The sequence below is a fragment of the Hyla sarda genome, chromosome 5 (genome assembly GCF_029499605.1).
Source record: "Hyla sarda isolate aHylSar1 chromosome 5, aHylSar1.hap1, whole genome shotgun sequence".
In the NCBI taxonomy this organism is placed as follows: Eukaryota; Metazoa; Chordata; class Amphibia; order Anura; family Hylidae; genus Hyla; species Hyla sarda.
In genome coordinates this window covers 316,474,024-316,494,172 of record NC_079193.1, presented here as the reverse complement: position 1 = coordinate 316,494,172, position 20,149 = coordinate 316,474,024, and the positions used below count along the sequence as shown (strand labels likewise).

Genomic DNA, 20,149 nt, shown 5'->3' with positions numbered 1-20,149 from the left:
CCTAAGACTACATTCACACCATGTTTAGATCATACAGCAGCCGGATCCTGCAGGGGAATTTCAAAACGCCTCCTGCCGCTCTTGCGCTATACCCCATTGAGTTTGTTGAGGTGACTGGAGTCAGCTATCGACTTTTCCCACCATATTGGGGGAGATTTATCAAAACCTCCCCAGAGGAAAAGTTGCTTAGTTGCCCATAGCAACCAATCAGATCGCTTCTTTCATTTTTAAAGAGGCCTGTGAAAAATGAAAGAAGCGATCGGATTGGTTTCTATGGGCAACTCAGCAACTTTTCCTTTGCACAGGTTTTGATAAATCTCACCCATTGTTTTTTTTTTGTTTTTTTTACCAGACTAAAAGAGAAAAACTGGATTACTGCGCTTTTCACTCCAGTTCAAAAGAAGCTGACTGCGGTCTCCTCATTAAAATGAATGGGGTACAGCAGGAGGTGGTTTTTAATTCCCCTGCCCGATGCCCAAGACGTGGTGTGAATGCTGCCTAAGGGAGATCAACTTTAATTTGTACTGTAAATGGAGAAGTTCCTCAGTTATACTGTCTGTGTTCCATGTACCGGTCAGGAGTCTGGGGGACTCTCATCATTTCCTTTGCTGTATGATTTGTAGCCAGAAAAATTGCACAATATATAAAAGTAGTTTCATGACTTCCCTCTTCCCAGAAGAAGTGCTCAGTTGTATTTCTCAAATTTTTGTCACATATTAATTTTGATACTCAGAATGATTTACCTTACTAAATGGATGTTGTTTGGGTTTTTACCTTTGGAACCTTGGGAATTGACTTGTTCTTAGGAAGCTGAATACCTGCTGAACTAAAGTTTATGGCTCTTATTCTGCTTTCTGAGGGGATTCTACCTGGGAAAGGCCCAGTGAGGGTCTTACATATGGACCTTCACCAGAGGCGTAACTTGTAGCTGCAACAGGGCCCCATGTGCCAATTATTATACTGTTGTCTTATTGGGCAGATGTGCTTTGGGACCTCCTTAGGCACCAGGGCCCCTGTGCTACTGCTACTTCTGCACTCCCTGTAGCTACTCCCCTGATAGTCACTAATCTTGGACATCCTAGAAAATAGCTGAAATAACAGCAAACTTCAAACAGTGGTGTGTGCCATTTGGCATCAACCACTTTTTTGGTGACCCTGCTTGATATTCTGGATTTCAATGGGTGCCACCAGCAGAGCGGCTAATGGCAGTGCTCAGTGTTGCTTGGAGATTTCTCATTGGTGTCTACAGGGGTAATTACATGGATTCCTATCCTTTACTTGCTTGGTTATCATTATAGGAAATGAAAGGAATTCTGTCAAATCCCCGCTTACAGAGGTGTTGTGGTGAGGGTGTGATGGTGGCAGGTGTTATTACCCTAGGGGCAGATGGCATTAACCCCTTGTGTTCGTGATGCCAGGGCATGGTTTTACCTCTAGTGGGCCAACGCAGTGTAATCTAATTGCACGCTATGAACAGTATTTGTACATAATTGTTCTGTATGCCTCTGTTGTGTACTGGGGGTGTTGGCAGCGGTTTATTAGATGTGTATTAATGTGCAAGGCCATTTCCAGCTAATTGTTCATTTATATGATGATTATAACTTATTAATGATTATTATGCATTCTCCCATTTTATTTACAGGAATATCAGGGTTTTTCCTTTTACAGCGGGTCCATATAATGCAGGCTACCCTCTAAAATTTGGGTCAATATTGCTGTTCTTATCAGGTCTTATGATTACTATATGGTCATCAATGTATAACATATTAATCTACCTCCCTGATGACGCCACCTCTTACCTGGTGGTAGAAACGCGTCAGTGGTTCTAAATGCTATCTAGCACATGATAGGCTGGCAGGGCCCAGCAGAGCCTTTCATGTGCGGTTGCTATTGGTGATGACCATTTATTGTTTAATTTTATTAGGTGTTGGTATACACAGGCACTACAATTTGGTGGTTTTTATTATAACCAAATAAAAGTTAAGTATTAGGCACGCCTCATATTTTGAGCACTTATTAGTTGTTCTTATTATTTTTGTTTTCACTGTTAATAGAAACATTGTTTCTTACCTAACCATGACCGCGCATCCAATCCAAAAAATAATAGGATCCTGAAAATGTATTTGAAAAAAACACAATTTTTGCCCCGAGGGGACTTTTCAGCATAGACTGATGTATAAGCAAACATACACAGTATGTCAGAGAGATGGCCAGAATGTGGTGTTAACACAAAGTAACCTTAGGTGTTGTAGAACTAGAAATAAATAATGGGCAGTGACCTTCAAGATTTCTAGAAGGCCATAAAATACCATATGTGGGGGGGGGGGGGGGGGGGGGTTGTAAAAGCAACCGTACAGCGACTTCCAAAGCTCCCCTAGTTTCTAGACAAGAGATCTATTAAGATCAGACTGGAGATTGGTTATTTCATTAAACTCCTCTACACCTAAAGCTAATATTTACCTAGGGAAGAGATGTAGCGATGGCTTCTAATGATTCCTTCACGTACCTTGAAATTAATCTCGCTCAGGTAAACATAATAAAACCTGACAGTCACAGCCGGAGCATGCTGTACAATTCCTAGAGGGACTGCTTTATGGCCTGCAATATAGGTTCCTAAAATGTGACTGGGATAGGCACCATGGCATGCATGATGTGCTTCAACATCTTTTTAGCGATAAAATGCCTATATATATATATATATATATATATATATATATATATATATGTGTGTCATGGCCTTAAATGTTGGCACCCCTGAAATTTTTCAAGGAAATGAAGTATTTCTCACAGAAAAGGATTGCAGTAACACATGTTTTGCTATACACATGTTTATTCCCTTTGTGTGTATTGGAACTAAACCAAAAATGGAGGGGGAAAAAGCTAATTGGGCATAATGTCACAACAAATGCCGAAAATGGACTGGACAAAATTATTGGCACCTTTTCAAAATTGTGAAAATAAGATTGTTGCAAGCATGTTATGCTCCTTTAAACTCACCTGGGGAAAATAACAGGTGTGGGCAATATAAAAATCGCACCTGAAAGCAGATGAAAAGGAGAGAAGTTCACTTAGTCTTTGTATTGTGTGTCTGTGTGTGCCACACTAAGCATGGATAACAGAAAGAGGAGAAGAGAACTGTGAGGAAGAACCAAAATTGTGTAAGAATATCAACAATCTCAATGTTACAAGTCCATTTCCTGAGATCTAGCTTTGCCTTTGTCCACAGTACACAACATTATCAAGAAGTTTGCAACCCATGGCACTGTAGCTAATCTCCCTGGGCGTGGACGGAAGAGAAAATTGATGAAAGGTGTCAACACAGTATAGTCTGGATGGTGATTAAGCAGCCCCAAACAAGTTCCAAAGATATTAAAGCTGTCCTGCAGGCTCAGGGAGCATCAGTGTCGGTGGGAACTGACATTGAAATGAAACGCTATGGCAGGAGACCCAGGAGGACCGCACCATGATGCCTTGAATGTGTGCAAGGCATCACGAAATCTGAGGATTACCAACGGATTTTAGGTCGCACTGTACAGCCCAGTGTCAGAAAGCTGGGTTTGCATCCGAGATCTTCCAGCAGAACAATGACCTCCAAACATACGTCAAAACGCACCCAGAAATGGATGGCAACAAAGCGCTGGAGAGTTCTGAAGTGGCCGGCAATGAGTCCAGATCTAAATCCCATTGAACAACTGGGGAGAGATCTTAAAATTGCTGTTGGGAAAAGGCGCCTTCCAATAAGAGAGACCTGGAGCAGTTTGCAAAGGAAGAGTGGTCCAACATTCCGGCTGAGAGGTGTAAGAAGTGTATTGATTTGTTATTTTTTCCAAAGGGTGTGAAACCAAATATTAAGTTAAGGGTGCCAATAATTTTGTCCAGCCCATTTTTGGAGTTTGGTGACATTATGTCCAATTAGCTTTTTTTCCTCCCTTTTTTGGTTTAGTTCCAATACACACAAAGGGAATAAGAATGTGTATAGCAAAACATGTTACCGCAATCCTTTTCTGTGAGAAATACTTAATTCTCCTGAAAAATTTCAGGGGTGCCAATATTTATGGCCATGACTGTGTGTGTGTGTATGTATGTACCGTGTTTCTCCGAAAATAAGACCGGGTCTTATATTAATTTAAGTCACAAAAAACACACTAGGGCTTATTTTCAGGGTAGGGCTTATTTATTTTTGGTATGTACCTTGAACAACATGGGGGGGGGGGGCTGTAGCAGTGTGGAGGATGCCGCACTCCCGCCCCATCTTCCACACTGCTACAGCCCCCCATCCTCCCAAAGCCCCCCCATCCACACTCCTGCAGTCCCCCATCCTCCACACTCCTGCAGTCCCCCACACTCCTGCAGTCCCCCATCCTCCACACTCCTGCAGTCCCCCATCCTCCACACTCCTGCAGTCCCCCATCCTCCACACTCCTGCAGCCCCCCATCCTCCACACTCCTGCAGCCCCTCCATCCTCCACACCCCTGCAGCCCCCATCCTCCACACCCCTGCTGCCCCTCATCCTCCACACTGCTACAGCCCCCCATCCTCCCCTTCTCCCGTCATCCTCCACACTCCTACAGTGCCCCCCACCTGGTAGTCTGCCAGTTAATTACCCCTGGCCTAGGTCTTATTTTTGGGGTAGGGCTTATATTGCAGACCACCCTGATAATCCTGATAGGGCTTACTTTTGGGGTAGGGTTTATTTTCGTGGAAACAGGGTGTGTGTGTGTGTGTGTGTGTATATATATATATATATATATATATATATATATATATATATATATATATATATGCAAAAACTGTTGTAGTATCTTGTAATCTCTTTTTTATTGGACTAACAGCATTTTGTAGAGACAAGCTTTCGGGATTCCTCCCTTTATCAAGTCTGAAGCAAATCTAAGCTCACAAGCAGAGAACACAAGTTCCATCTCACAAATATGCAGGGGTTAAGACAATATATGTGGAGAATCCACACTAAGATGGGCCATAAATTGTCTAGCCATAAACCCCCCTTTTCTAAAAATCAATGGATGCTTCCAGGAACATGACAATACGTTTTCCTTTCTTCCCTAGCTTTCCTGGTCTCCCATCTTAATCCTGTACAGCAGTGTCTACCCAGATGTTTTAAAACTACAAAGCCAGGTTGGACAACATTTCTATAGAAAATCTTTGACATGTTAGAACGGGTTGTTCAGAGATTCGGGGTTCCGCCATCTAATGTGTGCCAACAATGAGAAGCTATCCTCTCCACACGGGCCAATATTCTTGAAGTTGCGACACCTGGTAGAATCTATTATTCTGAAGGCCAAAGGAGGTCCAAGTCCAGGGGTCTGTAATAAAGTGGCTGTTCGGAGTTTGTATAATACCTTCTGTACAGTCCTTGGTTGTCAATACATCATGGAGGGCTGCAGTACTTTCCCAGTTCTTTAGCATATGCTAATATTTTATCTTGTTTGTGAATAGAGTAATTCTGCATCCTCTGTGGGTAGAGATAGCTTGTTCATCATTGGAGTTATTGGCTTGTATATGACCACAGGAGATTACGCCATGCACTGTTGAACAATCAGTCTTTGTGCCTTATCTTATCTAAAAGGAGTTATTTTATTAGTTTTGTATATAACCTGTGCCTGTTCTGCTTTCTGCTCACAATGTATCTTCATCCAGGGATCAGCTTTGAATTTTATCTCCTGGTTACAAATAAACATCTGCCTTTCGAGTTTGATGCATGTCTGAAATCACTAAATAAAGCAAATGGGAAATGGTATTATATAGGAGTGTAAGCCTTAAATGTTCTGAACACTGGGGCAGTGGAGTACCCCTTTAACATGAAATTAAAAGGATTTTTATGTTATATAACATACTAGCAGAGTACCCAACATTGCCCGGTATTATTACCAAACTTTTTGGAAGAGGAAAGGCCACAGTAATGCTCTTATTCTCCTATACTAACCACCTATCTCTATTCAGACAGGTTTAAAAGTCCTGGACAATCTCTGCAGCCTGAGAGTAACAAGATCTGTCCCGAGAGTGTCCTGTACACTTGCATGGGGATTCATAGAAAAAAAAACACTTTGGGTGGATTAGAGTTAATTAAACTCTACTATATTTTTAGTTGACATACAAGTAGCATGTGGATCATGTACGGGGCACCCCGTTTGTAATCAGTCCCAGGAGCGCGTTCGCTCCGGGTCCGATTACCGGCGACCGCAGGGCCGGCGGCTTGTGACATCACGCCTCCGCCTCCCGTGTGACGTCACGCTCCGCCCCTCAATGCAAGCCTACGGGAGGGGGCGTGATAGCTATCACGTCCCCTCCCGTAAGCTTGCAGTGAGGGGCGGAGCGTGACATCACACGGGGGTGGAGGCGTGACGTCACACGCGCCGGCCCTGCGGTCGACCGTAATCGGACCCGGAGCGAACGCGCTCCGGGGACTGATTACAAACGTGGTGCCCCGTGCATGATCTCGGGCGTCCCCAGCTGCGGGACTCCCGCGATCAGGCATCTTATCCCCTATCCTTTTGGATAGGGGATAAGATGTGTAAGCATCAGAGTACCCCTTTAAAGCCTACCTGTGTCAGATCTCAACGAAAAAATGGTTTTCTTTGCCTCTAACACCTATATTTATTATAGAAATACTAGGGATGCACCGAAAAGGAAATTTTGGTCCGAAAATGCATTGCCCCGCCCACTTTTTTTTATATAGTTTTTGTAAAATTGTATTTTCAGAATTTTTTTTAGTTACTAATAAACTTGAAGGGGACTCCGGAACACATGCAGGGTGGCTATAGAAGGTACTGGCCAGGCTTGGAGCCACAGCACTGCCACTCACCATACATTGACACCGATCTGATTAAAATTCTGATTGGTTGCTATGGGAAACTTCTCAATTTTTTGGATAAATCTCCCCCTTATATCTTTTCTAAATAAAAATAAAAAATGAAAAATCGTATGCTTAAAATGTTATTTTCTGACCCCAATAACTTTATTTTTACATATATGGGGTTGTATAGGGGGTAATTTTTTGCGCCGTAATCTGTATTTTTTTATTGCTGGAACTTTTTGAACAATATTTTTTTTCCTGCTACATTAAGTGAACAAAAATCATCAATTTTGGGCATTGGTATTTTTTTTACATTTACACCATTGGCCATGTGGTTTCATTAACGTTATATTTTAATAGTTCGGACATTTATGCACACAGCGTTACCAAATATGTTTATTTTTGTTAACTTTATTCTAGTTTGAAAAAACGAGTTGGGGGGAGGGGATGATTTAAACTTTTATTTAGGGGAGGGGCTTTTTCACATTTATTGCCTTTTTTTATTTTTTACAAATTTATTTTCACAACATTTTTTGTCCCCCTAGGGCAGTGTTTTCCACAGTGTGCCTTCAGTTGTTGCATAACTATAACTCCCAGCATGCCCAGACAGCCAAGGGCTGTAGTCCATGCTGGGAGTTGTGTTTTGTAACAGCTGGAGAGAAACAGATGCACTCCTGTACTTGCAGACACTGATTAATGCTGTGCCATAGGAGCCTATAGCACAGCACTGATAAGCGTTATCGGCGCTCCATTACTACAGGCTGCTAAGGCCTGCATTATTGGAGCGCCGATCCGACAGGATGGACAAAGGTAGGGAACCTCCACCCGTCCTCTCAGCTGATCAGGATCCGCAGCAAAACTCTCGGGTGTCCCGATCATCTCCACTGAGCTACCAAAGATTGTTTTCTTCATTTTAGACGCTGTGATCAACTTTGAATGTGGCGTCTAAAGGGTTAATGCCGACATCACATGGATCAATTGTTTGTTATTGATTGTTAGGGCTCGTTCACATCACGATCGTGCTATCCATGTCATGAATATGTCATCAAACAGTCAAGATAACATTCCATTGTATATGGCCCGAACATAGTCACCTAGAGGGGAATTTATGTATTTATGTATTTAGAGCTTTTTTTGTGTTTTTCTGCGTTAATTTTTTTCCCCGCAAAATCTGATAGAATTCTTCATAGCCATGTCTACGGTTAACTTTACCATAGATCACTTTCTACTGCAGAATCGAATTTATTAACTGTGCTTTTTTTTTTATATAATTTTTTTTTTAAATACAAAAAAAAAGCGTAAAGCACTTTTCTTACGCAAATATACACCACCTCGGAGGACACGTACCAAAGTGTCAGCAAGCATCTGAGAATGTGAAACTTTTGTTCCCCTTTGCATTTTGGAAATATAATATATTAACAATTTTGGGACAGTTAGGACTACTACTCCCATCATGGACAGACTCTACCCATGATGGGAGTTATAGTACAGGGTCTGAGGGACAGATCGCACCGGGTCATTTTCCAGAAACCCGCTGTGATCCGCATTTATTAACTGTAAAAGCCGGCAACACATGCGGCTACACTGCGCTCCCGGCGGGGAATACTGTATACGCGGTCACAATTCATAATCCCTGCTTTCGGGAGACAGGAGCTCTGATTGGTGAAAAGCTATTCATGAATTATGAGAGCTGTATACAGGAGCCGGCGGGCAGTGCAGTGGAGCCGCCGGCTTGTACAGTTAATAAATGTGGATCGCAGCGGGTTTCTGGAGAATGACCTGCTGCGATCTGCTCCTCAGTCCCTGTACTATAACTCTCATCATGGACAGAGTCTGTGCCTTGATGGGAGTAATTCTAGTACCGCTGAGGGATGGCACCTGCACATCCCCGGCTGCGGGACTTCTATGACTACTACTCCCATCATGGACAGAATCCATCCATGATGGGAGTTGTAGTCCAGGGGCTGAGGAGCAGATCGCAGCAGGTCATTCTCCAGAGACCCACTGCAATCTGCATTTAATAACTGTACAAGCCGGCGGCACATGCGGCTACATTGCGCTCCCCGCTGGCTCCTGTATACACCGCTCATAATTAATAATCCCCGCTGCTGGGAGATGGGAGCTCTGATTGGTGAAAAACTATTCATCAATCAGAGCTCCAGTCACCCGGAGGTGGGGATTAGGAATTATGACAGTGTATACAGTATATCCCGTCTGGGGGCGGGCGGGGATCGCAGTGGAGCCGCATGTGCTGCAGGCTTGTTAACTTAATAAATGTGTATCGCAGTGGGTCTCAGCAGAATGACCTGCTGCGATCTGCACCTAAGCCCCTGGACTATAACTCCCATCATGGATGGAGTCTGCCCATGATGAGAGTAGTAGTCCTAAAAGTCCTGCAGCCGGGGGATGTGCAAGTGCCATCCCTCAGCGCTGCGGTACTACTACTCCTCCCATCGTGGCAGTGTGAACAAGCAGACTTCCTGCGAAACGATTGGTCGCTCTTGATCAGCTCCACGGAGCTGATGTCCGCTCCCTCCTCCCTTCCTCTCTACCTGTATGTACAGCACGCATGAATAAAACCTGCTTTACTTCAACCTTCAAAACGTGGTGAGTGCAACCATTTTTTTCTATCTTCATTTTTGCAATGATATCTCTCGCTTTTCTCCTCGTGAGCACCGCCACGTATCCCAGCAGTCTGGTCCAGACGGATTTCAAAGACCTTCTTTTTTCCAAAAATTGTACTGTATTCTTTTTTTTCATTGCAACACAATTTTTTGCATCCGCAGTTACTAACTCTTTTCGCTACTCAGTGCTGGTTGTCCCTTTTTTTCTATAAGACTCATTACTCCCATCATGGGACAGACTCTGTCCCATGATGGGAGTAGTAGTCCAAGGGCAGAGGGACAGATTGAAAGGGGGTCTCACTCCTGAGACCCCCTGCGACCTTTACTGCTCCGCCCCTAGTGATTATGTCATTAGAGGCGGAGCTACACTGTCCAGTCCTGACCCTATTCTCATTATGCGTTTAGCATAATGGGAACAGAGCCTTTCAGGCAGTGTGTTCCCAAACATGGAGACTCCAGCTGTTGCCTAGCTACAGCTCCCATGATGGGATTTGTAGTTTAGCAACAATTGGAGGCTCCCTGTTTAGGAACACGCTGCATTATGTGCGCTCTCCCCAGGGGAGTGTGCAAAAAATGTATTAACCAATATTTCTTGTTTTTTCTTTTCTTCTCATTTCCGATATGTGAATGCGTTGGACTCCCCCACAGCCCTCGTTAACCCTTTTATTGACCCATTTATTTATTTAAAAAAATGCTGTTCATCATCGCAATCCATGGAATCTGACGTAGTCCTCCGCATTCACGTATCTAAAATGAGAAGAAAACAAAAACAATATAACTACAATAATTTCTGTGATTTCTACACAAAAGCTGGTGTGAAATGTTTGATGTAAACTGGACTCTCACCCCTTTGAAAATATCATGTAAATCAGACAATATACATGGACGCGCCCACTTTTACAAAACTGACGTGAACAGTGTAAACTGCGGCACAAAGCTCTTTGAAAATGTGGTCGATACTTTTCGCGCCAGAATTGTATTGTTTGTTTTTGGGTGCAAAATTCTCCCCCTCTGTGTACTTTATAAAGATTTCTGATTTTACTCTTGTGCAGAGATATGTTCGGCGCAAACTGCTGCTCCGGCACCTCTAGCTATGTGAGCAGTGTACCGCGGGGAAATGTCACAGCTCTGCGAAGTGTGCGGTAGAGAAGGAGTGCACAGTAGAGGGAGGGGGGGGGCGTTGCTATATTTACACAAAATTTATCAAAGGACGTGCGCAACTTTGGTAAATCTTGAGCAACAGTGTAAATAAGACAGCAGTGTAAAGGGGGTAGGTCTGTGTCTACAATAGACATCTAATGATATATGCCCCCCCTAATGACATGTTCACAAAATTTCTTGAACGTGTGTGTACAGCGGTCCCTCAACATACGATGGTAATCTGTTCCAAACGGACCATCGTTTGTTGAAACCATCGTATGTTGAGGGATCCGTGCAATGTAAAGTATAGGACAGTGGTCTACAACTTGCGGACCTCCAGATTTTGCAAAACTACAACACCCAGCATGCCCGGACAGCCGTTGGCTGTCCGGGCATGCTGGGTGATGTAGTTTTGCAACATCTGGAGGTCCGCAGGTTGTAGACCACTGTTAGAGGAAGTGGTACTCACCTGTCCCCGCCGCTCCGGACCGCCCATCGCTGTCGACGCGTCCCCGAGGTGTCCCCGACTCTCCGGTAAGGCCTCTGCTTCCCCGGCATCCGCGCTCTCCGTCGCCGCCATCACATCACTACGCACGCCGCTCCTATTGGATGACGGGACGGCGTGCGCAGCGACGTGATGACGACGATGGAGAGCGCCGACGATGCAGGGGATCCCAAAGAGGACGCGCTGGAGCCCCGAGGACAGGTAAGTGATCGTCAGCGGACCACACGGGGCACCGTAAACGGCTATCCGGTGGCAGCTGAAGCAGTCTGCGCTGCCGGATAGCCGTTTATGCGATGGCCCCGACATACAAAAGCATCGTAGGTTGATCCCTCTGAGAGGCCATCGCATGTTGAAATTATCGTTGGTCGGGGCCATCATAGGTCGAGGGGTCACTGTATTTACTCAGGATCAAATCATGGTGTGCTGCACTTTTAAGTCAGAAAAGAAACATATATTTCTTCAGAAATGTACCCAAGCTTACATTCGGCCCATGTCTGTATGTGCACTTACACATCTGCATCCCATTTTGACAGTTTATGAACGTATACAAGTGAGGATTAAAGAATAATAAGTAGATAACTAATACAGATAAAGCAAATCCTTACATATAAAAGTAAGAAAGATCTGCTGGGAGCTGTAAATCACTGTCTATTTCAGTGTTTTCCAACCAGGGTGCCTTCAGCTGTTGCAAAACTACAATTCCCAGCATGCCCGGACAGCCAAAGGCTGTCCGGGCATGCTGGGAGTTGTAGTTTTGCAACAGCTGGAGGCACTCTCGTTGGGAAACACTGGTCTTTGTAGAGCACAGGAGCTTCTTCAGGGTCCTGTACAGAACATGGGGAGATTCTCAAGAATTTTGTGCCAAAAAAATCTATTTCGCGCTTAAATTTTGGCGCGGTTTACACTGTTCACCTCAGTTTTGTAAAAGTGGGCGCGTCCATGTATATTGTCTGCTTTACATGATATTTTCAAAGGGGTGAGTCCAGTTTACATAAAAAATTTCACACCAGCGTTTTAATAGTGTAGAAATCACAGAAATGGTTGTAGGTTTATTGTTTTTTTTTTTTTTTTTTTTTTTGGGGGGGGGGGGAGGTGTTATTTCTTTTTTTTTAATAATTACTTAAATAATTATTATTGAAAAATGTTATAAAAACATTTTTTTTTTCTTGGTCACTGCACCTGCACTCACATTTAAGCTCAGAAATGTTTTATTTATACAGTTATCGCTTGTCTGGGCACTAGTAACCATGGAATATTTAGTGAGATGTTTCCGCCAGAATTTTCTGGGATGTAAAGTTTGATGCCAAAATTGGCAATTTTGGCACCAAAATTGGCAATTTTGGTGCCAAACTCTGCAATTTTGGTGCAAAATAATCCAATATCCATATTTTCAAAGCAGCACAAAAGATCTTTGAAAATGTGAGGAGAGAAAAAAGTGTCAATAATATCACTGGAACAGAAATTACGGTCGTTTTTGAGAATCTCGCCTACAGTGTCCCAAAAAAATAAAATGGAGCCGCCCTCACCCTTGCACTGTTAAATAGTACAGAACATGTAGTATCTTCCTGTACTGTAGGGAGGCGCTACCATACAGCCAGTCAGTGCATACACTTCAGTAATAAAGGGGTTTTACCAGTAAAATGCCCATTCTGATTGGTCGGTTCTTCCAGCCGTTGACACGTCTCACAGATCTGGACTGTACATAGCATTGTATGTTGAATATAGTTTCAAGTTACAATGGTCCAGAAAAGACCATACATATTGTGACCTGAGACTATTATAAGTTGAGGGGTCATTGTATGCCTAGAATAGGGTTCAAGATTCCGAAAGCAACCAAGTGGAATCATCTATATGGATTATATAACTCCAGTTCTCTTCTATGGCAGTTATGGAGAGAGTATAGAACAGCCCAGTGATGATCTCCACTCCCAGTCATTGCAGCAGGATCTCAGATTTAAAGGGGTTATCCATCAAAAAAACTGCTTTTTTTTTTTTTTTTTTTAAACGCTCCCCGTCTGTCTCCAGGTTGGGTGTGGTATTACAACTTGGCTCCATTCACTTCAATGGAACTGAGCTGCAGAACCACACCACCAATCTGGAGACAGACGGGGAGCGCTTTTTAAAAAAAAAAAAAAAAAAACTGTTTATGTTTTTCAATTCCCTTTTAGTATACAGCTGACATCCGCCATGGCTGGTGCAGGCCGTATCTAGATATTTTCATCCGTTTCTTAACACATCATCCTAAACAAAGATTACGGGATGTGCATTAGTGATGTTGTGTCGGGAGAATGAGGCTGTGAGGCCTTTGTGTGTGGAGAGGAAGCTTTTCATGTACAGTGTTCAGTCATGCCATTTGGTTTTCAGATGTACCAAGTTGTCAGACAGCTGGGAACTGCGTCTGAATGAGATTTGTGCCAGCACTATGAGCTTTGTTAGTTCCCAGGAGTCGGCTATGCCAGAGAATACACAACAAAAGCCATTAACTCTTTCCCTGCCGTGACTGCATCTGGCCAAAATACTGACAGCTAAACAGCACTGCAAAGTACTGCACGAAACAACCATTTATAAGAAATACTCTAACATATCAGGTAGGTACAGTGATCCCTCAACTTACAATAGTTTCAACATACAGTGGTCTTTTCTGGACCATTGTAACTTGAAACCAGACTCAACATACAATGCTATGGAATCTGCAAAACATGCCAATAGCTGGAAGAACTGACCAATCAGAATGGACATTCACTGGTAAAACCCCTGTATTCCTAAAGTTCATGCACTGACTGGCTGTCTGGTAGCGCCCCCTACAGTACAGGGAGGTATTTCATGTTCTGTACTACTTTTAACCTATGCCATGGTTAGCTGCTTGGACACCAGGTAATGGCGGCTCCATTTTACTTTTTTAGGACATTGCGTGTACTGTACAGGACCCTGAAGAAGCTCCTGTCCTCTACATAGACCAGTGTTTCCCAACGAGAGTGCCTCCAGCTGTTGCAAAACTACAACTCCCAGCATGCCCGGACAGCCTTTGGCTGTCCGGGCATGCTGGGAGTTGTAGTTTTGCAACAGCTGAAGGCACCCTGGTTGGAAAACACTGAAATAGACAGTGATTTACAGCTCCCAGCAGCTCTTTCTTACTTTTATATGTAAGGATTTGCTTTATCTATATTAGTTATCTACTTATTTTTCTTTAATCCTCACTTTCTCCTACTTTTTAATGACATTTTGGGGCTTCAGAACCAATTACCAGGTTTTCATAGAGTTATGATCTCAACATACAATGGTTTCAACACACAATGGTCGTCCTGGAACCAATTAATATTGTAACTTGAAGGACCACTGTATTGTTTATAATGCAGCAGAACTAAACTGTTGGGGTCTATGTCATGTAAGGGCAGATCAGCTTTAATCGTAGATGGCACAATATATCATTTTTTATATTGGCAACCTATTTTGGTAGCAGTTTGTGATCAGATTGATGAGGATATGGCAATGAAACAAGTGCGCCATTTTACCCAAAGACCATCACCTTGTCTAGTGATACGGTTCACTTTTTCCGTTCTGCGAAAAACCTCTGTTCATTGTATCAGTCAGTCTGCTCGCATTTTTGTGGTGAACTGAAGCAAATATTGCGCTACGGATAAAACTCTAATAAAGTGTTTTCTAGCATATAACGTTGTAATATAAATGGTGTCTGTGATGAATCTAAGATTAGAAAACACGTTGGGGTGGAGGAGGATTGAGCTGCAGTCGGGTTAGGAGATGGTACTTCTATAGTGCGGGGGGAGGAAACACATTTCCTGTAGTAAACTGTGCGAGTTTTATTTTTATCTTCTGTATTAATCGAATCTGCTGTCTTAAAATCCCCTGTGAATCGAAAGTTAAAGGGGTATTCCAGGCAAAAACTTTTTTTTATATATCAACTGGCTCCGGAAAGTTAAACAGATTTGTAAATTACTTCTATTAAAAAATCTTAATCCTTCCAATAGTTATTAACTTCTGAAGTTGAGTTGCTGTTTTCTGTCTAACTGCTTTCTGATGACTCACGTCCCGGGAGCTGTCCAGCTCCTATGGGGATATTCTCCCATCATGCACAGCTCCCGGGACATGACATCATCATTGAGCAGTTAGACAGAAAACTTCAGAAGCTAATAACTATTGGAAGGATTAAGATTTTTTAATAGAAGTAATTTACAAATCTGTTTAACTTTCCGGAGCCAGTTGATATATATAAAAAAAGTTTTTGCCTGGAATACCCCTTTAATAAATATAGCAGCTGCTATGTCACTATTAAACCGTATATATACAGTGTTTTCCAAAACAGTGAGTCTTCAGCTTTTGCAAAACTACAACTCCCAACATGCCCGGACAGCAGAAGGCTGTCCGGGCATGCTGTGAGTTGTAGTTTTGCAACATTATGGTTGGCAAACACTACTGTGTGGTGTATGAATGTCTCTGAGTAAACACCTGGTGTCCCAGTAACGCCCTGGGATGCAGAATTCAAGATACTTCAATAAAATTTTGTAAAACGTTCAGTGACTTTCCTATCCACCTGAATGGATCTTGCAGAAACCAAGGGGGAGTTCCCACAGAGGAAAAGTTGCCCATAGCAACCAATCCGATCACATCTTGCAGAGGCCTTGTTAAAAAAAAAAAAAAGAAAGAAAAGCAATCGGATTGGTTGCTATGGGCAACTGGGCAACTTTTTATGTGGACAGGTTTTGATAAGTCTCCCCCCAAGTGCTCAAATTGTTTTTTAAAAACTATAGACTCTTCGACCAGACTGTTTATTTTTCTGCTTAGGCTGGGTTCACATCACATTTTCTCCCATGCGGGAGCGCATACGGCAGGGGGGAGCTAAAACCTTGCGCTCCCGTATGCCTTTCTATGCGCTCCCATATGTACCGTATTTTTTGCCATATAAGACGCACTTTTTCTTCCCCAAAACTGGGAGGAAAAAGTCGGTGCGTCTTATACGGCGAATACACCCCTATCGCGGCGGTCCCTGCGGCCATCAACGGCCGGGACCCGCGGCTAATACAGGACATCACCGATCGCGGTGATGCCCTGTATTAACCCTTCAGACGCGGCGATCAAAGCTGACCACCGCATCTGAAGGGAAAGTGACACTAACCCGGCTGTTCAGTCGGGCTGTTCGGGACCGCCGCGAACAGCCCGACTGAATAGCCGGGTTAATGCTCACAGGACACCGGGAGGGACCTTACCTGCCTCCTCGGTGTCTTCTCCGTTCAGGGATCCCCTGTATGGCCGGCGCTCTCCTTCCTCGTCGTCACGTACGTGCGTCGGCGTGCGTAACGACGTGATGGCGGCGACGGAGAGTGAGGATACCCGGCCGGCAGCAGAGACATTCCAGAGCGACGGGGACAGCGATGGAGCGACATCCAGGGCAGTGGTGACGGGTCCGGAGCAGCGGGGATACATGAGTATTACCTCCTCCTGCAGTGGTCTTCAATCTGCGGACCTCCAGATGTTGCAAAACTACAACTCCCAGCATGCCCGGACAGCCAACGGCTGTCCGGGCATGCTGGGAGTTGTAGTTTTGCAACATCTGGAGGTCCGCAGGTTGAAGACCACTATTGGGTTCAAAATCTTTATTTTTTTAGATTTTGCCCCTACAAATTGGGTGCGTCTTATACGCCGATGCATCCTATAGGACGAAAAATACGGTAATTAATTTCAATGAGCCGACCGCAGTGAAACGTTCGGTCCAGTCGGCTCATTTGGTTGACCACGGTTTTAGGTGCGGGGAAAAAGCGCATACGGCGCATAAATGAGCCAACTGGACCAAACGTTTCACTCCGGCCGGTTCATTGAAATGAATTATATATGGGAGCGCATACGAAAGCATACGGGAGCGCAAGGTCTTAGCTCTCGCTTGCCGTATGCGCTCCCGTACGGGAGAAAACATCATGTGAACCAGCCCTTAGATCTATTAGGGAAGCTGAGGGTGTGTTGTAACAAAAGCACCTCCTCCTCATAGCCCAGAACATGCACCACCACTATTCAAATAGTCAAAATGACAAGCACAACAGAACCAAATATTGCAACAAGTGTACCACCGGAGGCGAGGACGCTGATAGATTCTGCCCTGCACCACCGGCAAATTGTGAAATTAAAACCGTATTTTCTTTTTTTTTGCTGAACCCATCGTTTCCCAGACAGTCAGAGCCATAACAGTGGAGAATAGTTCAAGTAAGTCTGTCACGAGTCTGGCCAATCACTCCTAACCCAAGTAATGAACAGTATATGGGGGTGTAAATGGTTAAACTAATTATAAACGAAAAGACTACCCTCGGTCCATGAAAACTCTATATTTCCCAATATACTACATAAAATTCTCAGTTGCTTTATTATAAATTTTTCTACACACATATTTAAAATGAAGGTGCTATATCTCTTACACACTTGTATTACTCCTGATGCTTCTTTCAAGGCTTACGTGCCTTGTACTGTTTTCTGTGTGTGTCTGCAGTTGACACCTAACTGGTCATAGTGCACCAATATATTTAAGATTGTTCACTCAGCCCCCCTCACCATGTTTCACCACGTAGCTCTGGCTTTGTCAAGAGGCAACGGGCCACACACTACTGTCCCGGAAAGAATTTCTTAAAAATAGTGCCACCCACTGCATTGTTAGACAGCTCAAAATCCAACGCCTCCATCACCGCGTCAATAACCAGCACAAAATTACTTGGAACCGCAACCCCGCTGTTGCCTGAGCCAACTACCCACAATTGGCAAAAAGTGGCACACAAAATTAAATTTACCCAACAAAGACTAGAGCTCCTGCAACTGTATTTTTTATGCTTTCACACAATTGCCATCTTCTTCTGCAACTCTATAAACTTGTCTTGGGGCAAGCAGCACTCCATTAAAACCGTGTCAATTTCAATCGCTATAAAACTAAGCACAGTGCTGGGCCCTCCATCATCTCCTTAGCCGGCAGGACCCCAAACTGCCCCGCCACCCGCTCCATTGTATGCAAGAGGATCAAATAGCTGGTCATACCCAGGGGGCCTTGCATAGGAAGTAGTCCAAATAATGAATAAAGGATGACCAACCGTTCAAGGAAGAACTAAAACTCAAAATAGGCGCATAACAGTGACCACCCCATTGGTAGACAAAGGTCCACAAAATAACTATGCTTCCAATAAGTACCCAAAAAAATGCATAGAGGAAGGATGAACCGGCAACAATCGAAACACTGCCTCAATATCCGTCTTAACCAAAAGGGCTCCATAAAACCAAACCAAATCCGTTGTTTTCAGAGAACCCTTTTGGCAAAGACAAATGATGAATTTTATAAAACAATTTGGCCTCTTTTTGGGGACCACCAGAATACCTGTACATTTGCCAGACCTACCACCTGGCCCAACCCCACCTTCTTGAACAACTTCTTCCGCACAACAAGTGGATGTGCCTCCCCTCTCACTGCATCCCCCAAATGTGTAACCAGACCATCAGAGAACCCACTAGGCCCCGTCTCCTTGGTTTGTACCAAAACCAAATCATATGCATACAAAAATCAAAAGATAGCCCAAGGGGCCCAATATTCCCAGCATAGAAATGTAATATAATTAACCACCCTTACAGTGTTGAGTTAGGGGAATTGCCATAAAATGTAACCTTTATTAGATATACATTAAAAACTCACCAATTTCGTGATTGTGCTCTAATAGACCAGCACCAAATCATAAAGAAACCTACAAAAACTTGCAGTTACCACATATATGTGGGTTTACTTGAACACCATGGCCTATTGCCAATCCATAACAACAATCTCCCAACGTGTTTCTTCCACAAAATCATGGCATCCTTAGGGGAACAAAGAGCAATAGATATGAAGTGAAGGGCTATTGTAATTAATCCCTATTGTATAGGTTCACTGCAATGTATTAAAAATAGAGTAGAGATTGGTACACAAAATCAATGTACACTTGGGAGGCACCTGATACCCTAAAATAAAGGTGATAGAGGTCCAGGAGACAGGTTAATCCCTTATAGGTAGCCTGAAACACAAACCTAGAAAGGGGTACCATGTCATATCCTCCATCATAAGTGACCTCTTGGTGGAATAGGCACATATGTTTATTATACACTCATAGGGGGAGATTTATTAAAACCTGTGTAGAGAGAGTGGTGCTGCTGCCCATAGAAATGAATCAGATTGCTGCTTTTTTTTTTCACAGGCCTCTTTAAAAATGAAAGGAGCGATCTGATTAGTTGCTATGGGCAACTGCACCTCTTCCTCTACACAGATTTTTATAAATCTCCCCCACAGTCCCCACTATTTTCCAGGGCACCTAGAAAGAAAGAAATATGCAATCCCATAAATATCGGGGAACTGCCGGCACCTGAAAAGCAATGAAGTGCATCATGCACCGCATGTTTACTCACAATCACGAGTTTGTACCAATACACCAGAGCCAGCCACGCTCGCACTATCTCACTAGGATCCCCTCATTCTGCTCTCGCAACCCTAGGTCCACTGATGACCTGGCCCACACATGCAGGCCCTCCCTACGGAGCCACTGGTGACTGGGACCAATCTACCAATGCCAAACCCACTACTAACTTTCACAAAGCCAACAGAATATTAGACCCCAAGGAGCTAGTGGGCAGCATAGCAGTGCTCTAAGAAGCTATGGAACACCCCAGTGCACCAAACAACCTCATTTGCATATTCATGAAGATGTCGCAAAAACAGAGAAACATAAGAAAGGTAGCAAAGGGATAATGGTCATTTGCATTATCTATACAGATACCAGCAGGTTAATATGGGATACCCTGCTGACAGATTCCTTACAATAAGTCCATAGTACTTGCTGTTTAGGTTGTTTCACATCTACAAAACATCAGTGCTAATATGTTTTACTTTCCATGTAATAGATTCAGATCACTTGAACATTGCAAGCAAACACCTTGCATAAATCTCTATTAAAGGAAAAGTATTATGCAAGAAAATGTATCCCCTATCCAAAGGATAGGGGATAAGTTTTAGATTGTGAGGAGTCCGACCCCTGGGACCCCCCGCAATCTCCTCCACGGGA

The 20,149-nt window shown here is 43.6% G+C and overlaps 1 protein-coding gene across 6 annotated transcripts in view; it reads left to right on the top strand.

The window, feature by feature from the left end:
* Positions 1-20,149, top strand: part of PAG1 (phosphoprotein membrane anchor with glycosphingolipid microdomains 1) — a 264,608-nt gene that overhangs the window by 161,196 nt on the left and 83,263 nt on the right. The window contains exon 4 of one of the 6 annotated variants that reach the window (XM_056522223.1): positions 5,066-5,134. The exons of the other annotated variants lie outside the window; for them this stretch is intronic. The gene's annotated coding sequence lies outside the window, so the exon portion shown is untranslated. The remainder of the gene's footprint in view (positions 1-5,065; positions 5,135-20,149) is intronic. 6 annotated transcript variants of the gene reach the window in all.